At 48.5% G+C, this 6,939-nt stretch overlaps 1 long non-coding RNA gene across 1 annotated transcript; it reads left to right on the top strand.

Annotated features, from left to right (window-relative positions):
* Positions 1 to 2,114: 2,114 nt before the first annotated feature.
* LOC147997418 (uncharacterized) lies at positions 2,115 to 6,301 on the top strand. Its single transcript, XR_015647882.1, has 3 exons — positions 2,115 to 2,369; positions 4,968 to 5,166; positions 6,073 to 6,301. It is a non-coding gene; the product is annotated as an uncharacterized LOC147997418 (long non-coding RNA).
* Positions 6,302 to 6,939: the final 638 nt, after the last annotated feature.

The raw sequence follows: 6,939 nt of genomic DNA, 5'->3' as shown, positions 1-6,939 counted from the left end.
AATAAATAAATACGATCATTTAGAAGTAATATAGGCAGAAGGAGAACATGTGGCTGTGGATGGTCTGAGGCTTCTGGCTGCTTTTGGGTGCCTCTTCACCTTTCTGCACGTGCAAACTGAGTTTAATTAAGTTCTGTTTCCCTAGAGGCTGGGAAAGGGAGAAACAGAAGTGACCTGGAACATCAGGGCTAATGGCCGGCTGCCTCCATCTTGGTGAGGTCAGGTGTCAGCCAAGCTGGCTGCCAACCATCCACAGTTGAATCCAAAGTGCCCAAATGGGACACTATAACAAATCATGTATACAGATTTGTGTATATAGAAAACATTTTTCCTTTCTCTTCTTTTCTTTTCTTGAGAAATTCAGCTGGTCCTGATGTCTTTCCCTCGGTGTGTCCCTCTGTCATCTCTCTCTCTCTGTCTCTTTGTCTTACTGTCTCTGTCTGTCTCTGTCTGTCTCTGTCTCTGTCTCTCTGTGTGTGTGTGTGTGTGTGTGTGTGTGTGTGTTCCTTAATCTCAGCAGCACTACTCATCCAATCGATTTTTCCTCTCCCCTTGTCTCCTTCACATGGCTATTACCCCACCTTAAACAGCACTAGAAGAGCCTGGCAGGCAGATATCTACCCTCTATGCTGTCAGAATTTTTTTTTTTTTTTAAAGTCAAAACCTGGATTCTCAGGAGCCATGTGGTGTGTCCTCCTAGGTTCTGGTGCCCTCTTCTGGCATGCAGACATATAGTCAGCAGAGAGAGCTGTGTGGGTGGCCGAGGCAGGCAGAGTGGACCTCTGTGAGCTTGAGGCTAGATAAGTCTACGGAGCAAGTTCCATGACTGCCTGGGCTATACCAAAAGAAACGTACCTTGAGGCAAAACAAAACAAAGCAGAAAAGGTTCTGCTTTTATTTTACAGACATGTGTTCTCTCTAGTCCTATTGACTATAGAAGTTTGATCATGAAGTCACATTGATTTTTATTACAGAGTTTATTTGTGTGTGAGAGAGAGAGAGAGAGAGAGAGAGAGAGAGTTTTTTCTTTAATCTTCAAACATATTTTTTATTGTTTATTTATTTTATGAGCACACTGTCACTGTCTTCAACACACAAGGAGAGGATTCCATTACAGATGGTTGTGAGCCACCATGTGGTTGCTTGGATTTGAACTAAGGATCTCTGGAAGAGCAGTCAGTGCTCTTCACCGCTGAGCCGTCTCTCCAGCCCTGAAACAATATCTTGAATAAACAATAACAAAAACACTAAAACTAAGTCTGCCAGTTTTCCTCTTTCTTTCTCTCTCTCTCTCTCTCTCTCTCTCTCTCTCTCTCTCTCCCTCCCTCCCTCCCTCCCTTCCTTCTTTCTTCCTTTCTTTCTTTTTCTTCAGATAGGATTTCTTAGTGAATGATATTTATGTTGATATAAATTTTTTACGTACTTTTGACTGGCTAACTAACTAGCTAAGTCTGCCTGTCCTAAAGAAGGAGTTCCCCTGCCACAACTAAATACGTGCATAGAAAAAAAATATATAATTATTAACTTGGGATGAAACTAATGTAACAAGCAAGCAAACAAACGCACAAGCAAACAAAGTAGGGATGGTGGTGCTGGGTGCCTGGTATATGGGAGATGGGAGACCTGTGGTCTAGAGCGTCCAGAGCTCTGGCCTCCATACTCTGGACTGCATTCTCTCTAGCAATCTTCCCAAAGTGGCTGTATTTAACCATGTTTTTATTTTTTAAATTGGCTCTCTCTCTCTCTCTCTCTCTCTCTCTCTCTCTCTCTCTCTCTCTCTTTCTCCCTCCCTCCCTCCCTCCCTCCCTCCCTCCCTCCCTCCCTCCCCCCACCACACACACAGAGGCACGTGTGAACAAGGGAATGCAAATGCACAAAATAAGTATGTTTTGATCAGAGTGAAAACAAATCACGGGAATTTTAACCATTCCACCATCATTCCACCATTCTTTTAATTTACTCTCTGTGTTTAGTCTTCCAAAGAGGGTGGCAGGTGTGTGGTTTGGTGAGTGCCGGCTGGCGGTGGCAGCGAGGAACAGAGAACAACAACAACCCCCCCTCCCCCCCATCGGGATCGGTGGAGGGTTTTAAAAATGAGTGAGCCATTTAAAAATGGTGTGGAACTGAGGTCGCCGCCACCCTCCCCTCACGACGGAGTTTGGACGCTCCCTTTTCCTAACTGTGCCTGTTCCTTGCTAATTGTTAACCGATTCGAGAGTGCATGTCCTTTCACTTAGAGGTGGCCTGTTTTCACCGCTCCGTCCTACTTTCCTTTTCTGGGTGCCTGAGGGGGTTGGCCCCGAGTCCATCCCGCGTTCACTGTGTTCCGGCGGGACAACCGGGACCGTTTGTGCCATTCGGGAGAAGTGGTGGGTACCTGCCCCGTTGTGCGTGGGTGAGTGTCCCCCTGAGCTAGGGAGGTCACTCCGGAGAGACGGAATGAGTGTGTGTGGCGGCGGCGGCGCGTGACAGTCTGTATTGGTTTGCTTGATCGAGATCGCTGTCGGGCGACACCTAGTGGCGACAAGTTTCCGCAACGCTCCTGTCCCCCGGTTGGTGACAAAGGACGGGGAAGTGCCTGTGGTGAGCCGGCCAGGGTGAGAGGGTGACAGGCAAGCAGGCGGGTGCGCGACGGAGACGCCGTCCTGTCTGGGGACCATCTCTAGCTAGGAGGTTGTACCTGGAGAACTTCAGGGGAGGAGGGTGGCTGTACGACCTATTGGGACACAAGGAGGGGTTGGTGGCAGCTGGATGAGGTCGACCAGAAGGCTTGGGCCCCGTCCCGGATTTTTTTTTTTTTTTTCCAATTTTTTTTTTTTAAATTTTTTATTTTATTTTATTTTTTTTTTATTTCTTCCCTCCTCTCCGGTCCCAGCCAGCGGGACCATAGACACTTTTGAGGCCGAGAGGGTGCTGTGTCCCCGGCCTCCGAGCCGAGGTGGCCCGGCTAGGGGGCGCCACGGAGTTTTTTTTTTTTTTTTTTCTTTTCCAGGAGTCCCTTCGGTCCCAGCCAGCGGGACCATAGACACTTTTGAGGCCGAGAGGGTGCTGTGTCCCCGGCCTCCGAGCCGAGGTGGCCCGGCTAGGTGGCGCCACGGATTTTTTTTTTTTCTTTTCCAGGAGTCCCTTCGGTCCCTGATAGCGGGAGCCTGGACCTCTGAGGCCGAGAGGGTGCTGTGTCCCCGGCCTCCGAGCCGAGGTGGCCCGGCTAGGGGGCGCCACGGAGTTTTTTTTTTCTTTTCCAGGAGTCCCTTCGGTCCCTGATAGCGGGAGCCTGGACCTCTGAGGCCGAGAGGGTGCTGTGTCCCCGGCCTCCGAGCCGAGGTGGCCCGGCTAGGGGGCGCCACGGAGTTTTTTTTTTTTTTTTTTCTTTTCCAGGAGTCCCTTCGGTCCCTGATAGCGGGAGCCTGGACCTCTGAGGCCGAGAGGGTGCTGTGTCCCCGGCCTCCGAGCCGAGGTGGCCCGGCTAGGGGGCGCCACGGAGTTTTTTTTTTTTCTTTTCCAGGAGTCCCTTCGGTCCCTGATAGCGGGAGCCTGGACCTCTGAGGCCGAGAGGGTGCTGTGTCCCCGGCCTCCGAGCCGAGGTGGCCCGGCTAGGGGGCGCCACGGAGTTTTTTTTTTCTTTTCCAGGAGTCCCTTCGGTCCCTGATAGCGGGAGCCTGGACCTCTGAGGCCGAGAGGGTGCTGTGTCCCCGGCCTCCGAGCCTTCCGGCCAACGGGGGTAGACCAGTACTCCCGGCGGCACTCTGTCTTTTTTTTCCCCTCTTGAAGGAGGTCGACCAGATGTCCGAAGTAGCGGGCGACGGGGGCCCCCCGCGCGGTCGACCAGATACCGGCTTTGGACTCTTTTTTTTTTTTTTTTTTTTTTTTTTTTTTTTAATACTATACGTTATATATATTATATATATATGCACACACACATAAACTCTTTCCTCTGAGCTTCTCAGAGGTCGACCAGTACTCCCTGCCGGCACTGTCTTTTTTTTTTTTTTTTTTTCCTCTTGAGGGAGGTCGACCAGATGTCTGAAGTATCCGGCGACGAGAGCCCTCGCACGGCTTTGGACTTTTTTTTTTTTTTTTTAATAAAATCTATCTATCTATCTATCTATCTATCTATCTATCTGTATCCATGTATATCTTTCTTTCTTCTGAGATTCTCGGAGGTCGACCAGTAGTCCCGACGGCACTTTGCCTTTGATGATCCCTCTCCAATTGTCCTAGGTCGACCAGATGTCCCTAACATATGGCGACGCATACTTTACTCGATCCACCTGGTATTCACTTCTGGCTTTTTTTTTTCAATTTATTAATGATATATCTATAATATATAATATATAATATATAATATATTATATATCGACCAGTTGGAAAACGAGGTCGACTAGTTGTCCTATGCCTTACATACAAAGCAGTGACTGGTACTTGCAGTACTATGATTTTTTTGTTTTTGTTTCTTTTTCTTTTTTTTCGGAGCTGGGGGACCGAACCCAGGGCCTTGCGCTTGCTAGCTAGGCAAGCACTCTACCACTGACCAACTGAGCTAAATCCCCAACCCCAGTACTATGTTTCCGCCCCCCCCCCCTTTGGTTTACATTCAATTCTCTCTCTCTCTCTCTCTCTCTCTCTCTCTCTCTCTCTCTCTCTCTCTCTCTCTGTGTGTGTGTGTGTGTGACAGGGGAGGGTCGGCCAGTTGTCCCTTCCATTATAAGCAAACTGAAGGTATCAATTGGTCAGCTGAATAGTTCTCTGCTTTCCATTGTTCTCACCATCTCTCCAGTCGTATTTTTTATAAATATTGAATATTAAATATATGTGGGGGGGGTGTGGCTGTGTGTGCATGAGTTCCTAGGTACGAACCTGAGGGAGGGAGGGAGGGAGGAGGGAAGGAAGGAAGGGAGGGAGGGAAGGAAGGTCGACCAGTCAGCCTCCTTTCTTTTTTTTTAAAGTTATTTCCTCTTCTTTTCCAGAATTATTTATTTTGTGTCTATGAGTACACTGTAACTATCTTCAGACACACCAGAAGAAGGCCTCATCCCATTACCGATGGTTGGGAGCCACCATGTGCTTGCTGGGGATTGAAAACTCAGGACCTCTGGAGGAGCGGCCAGGGCTCTTAACCGCTGAGACATCTCTCCAGCCCTCTTTTTCCAGTTTTAAATAAGCCTCGTTAGTTGAGCGATCTGGGGAGTTGCTTTTCTTTCCAATTTGTGTGTGTGGGGGGGGGGCAGCAATGGATCCAGTATCCAATTCCCCTTTCTCTCGATAACATCTTATTACAGTAAGATGGCTCGATTTCATTTGCAATTACTTTCTTATTCTAGACGAAGGTTGATGAATAAATCTTCTTGTCGCTCCATGAAGGAGGGAATAAAATAATATTTGGCTAGGTCTATATTCCTTCATTTTTATTTCTCTTTGTTTCTTGTCCTTTCTTTAAAAGAAAGAGGTCAACAAATCGGTGTGTACCACCACCACCACCACCACCACCACCACCACCACCACCACCACCACCACCACCACCACCACCACCACCACCGAGTTGTAGGGATCCATTATGGGCCCCTGTCTGTCTGCCTGTCTGATTCATTCGTGTTTATTTAAACGTCCTCCAATGATGGTTGTGCAGTGAAAGAAATGCGTGCCCGAGCTCGAGCTCGTGCGCAAACACACACACACACACACACACACACACACACACCACACGGGGGGGGGGCAATGGGGGGTGAGGAGGAGGAGGAGGAGGAGGAGGAGGAGGAGGAGGAGGAGGAGGAAAGCTTGGGTTGGGTGGTTTGAGGATTTGAAGGTTTAGCCCTGCAATGTTCCTTACAACTTAAAAACTTTGTGACACACAAAGCGATATTCATTTTCTCCTTCTACTTTTCACTCTGTAGACCAAGATGGCAGACTATATCAGCCTTTGTGGAATGTGACCTTGTATTGCTTTGCCCTACTCTGCTCTGCTCTGCTCTGCTCTGCTCAACTTAACAGACGTGTTTTTGCTTTTGTTTATGATTTTTGCTTGCTTGCTCGCTCGCTCCCATGACTTGACTGTGGTTTCCCTTTCTATTACAGCACGGTGACCAGACTGCCTTGGGGTAATCAGAAAGGAGGCCAGAAGCAGTCTTTTTTCTGACGCACTGAGACTACATACCAGCCGATTTGGAGGAAAAGATATCCCTCTCTCCCTCCCTCCCTCCCTCCCTCCCTCCCTCCCTCCCTCCCTCCCTCCCTCCCTCCCTTCCTCCTTGACCCATTTTCCCTCTTTCCCGATACACTCAATAAATTTAAAGTAAATCAATGAATCAAGTCTCTAGTAATTTATTTGTTGGGATTTATTTGTTGGAAATTATCCCTCCACACCTTCGCCCCTCCCCCCACCACTCGAGGATGTCTCCCTGGGGGGGGGGCGGGGGGGTTGGGTGGACTCGTGTAGGCATACCTCTCCTCCCTTGGCTTTCCGGTCCACTTCGCTCCAGCATACCTAACTCTTTGGAAATGGTAATAGAGTTCATGACACACCCTCACAGAGAGAGGAAGAGTCCGATCGTTCACTGATTCGCTCTCAGCCAGCCTCGCCCTGACAGCTCAGGCATGTCTAAATCCGAATGTGGGCAATATTTACATGACTTGACTTGGTGCTTCTAACTTTTTCTCTCTCTTTTTTTTTTTCTTCTTTAGTATTTTTTTCTTTACCCTACAAACAGCACACTGCAGCTGTCTTCGGACACACAGCAGATCGATCCCATAACAGAGGGTTGTGAGCCACCATGGGAATAGAACTCAGGACCTCTGGAAGAACACATTCAGAACTCTTAACTGCTGACTCCATTATTTCCGATTAATGTTTAATGTTTATTTTATTTTATTTTATTTTATTTTCGGAGCTGGGGACCGAACCCAGGGCCTTGTGCTTCCTAGGCAAGCGCTCTACCACTGAGC

Source organism: Rattus norvegicus, unplaced genomic scaffold, assembly GCF_021556685.1.
Source record: "Rattus norvegicus strain SHRSP/BbbUtx unplaced genomic scaffold, alternate assembly SHRSP_T2T unassigned-0000151, whole genome shotgun sequence".
NCBI lineage: Eukaryota > Metazoa > Chordata > Mammalia > Rodentia > Muridae > Rattus > Rattus norvegicus.
Note: the sequence above shows the minus strand (reverse complement) of the source record. Positions and strands in the feature narration are given on the sequence as shown.